Genomic DNA, 353 nt, shown 5'->3' with positions numbered 1-353 from the left:
GAAACCAAAGTCCCGGGGACAGGACGTTTTGAAGTGCTTGGACCCAATTTGGAGAAGAGGTGTGAGTCGCTTAATAAGCCGTCGGAAAATGGAAATGCTCAAGATGGTCATTGGGGGAAAATGACCTCTTGAATACCGTCAAAGGCCACATGTATTGCTGGGACAAGCAATGTGTTGACAAATTTTGCTCTGTGGCTGGAGTATCAAGATCTATACAACGCACCCAGTATTTAACATACAGTGCCAGCTTTATGGCTTCATCCAGACCTCAAGGTCTTGTGAACAAAAATGTCAATCTATCAGTCCATGCTAACGCCAGTGTTTCAGGGGTGCTAGACATGCTTTGTTGGACA

This window comes from Tigriopus californicus, chromosome 9 (genome assembly GCF_007210705.1).
Source record: "Tigriopus californicus strain San Diego chromosome 9, Tcal_SD_v2.1, whole genome shotgun sequence".
NCBI lineage: Eukaryota > Metazoa > Arthropoda > Copepoda > Harpacticoida > Harpacticidae > Tigriopus > Tigriopus californicus.
Note: the sequence above shows the minus strand (reverse complement) of the source record.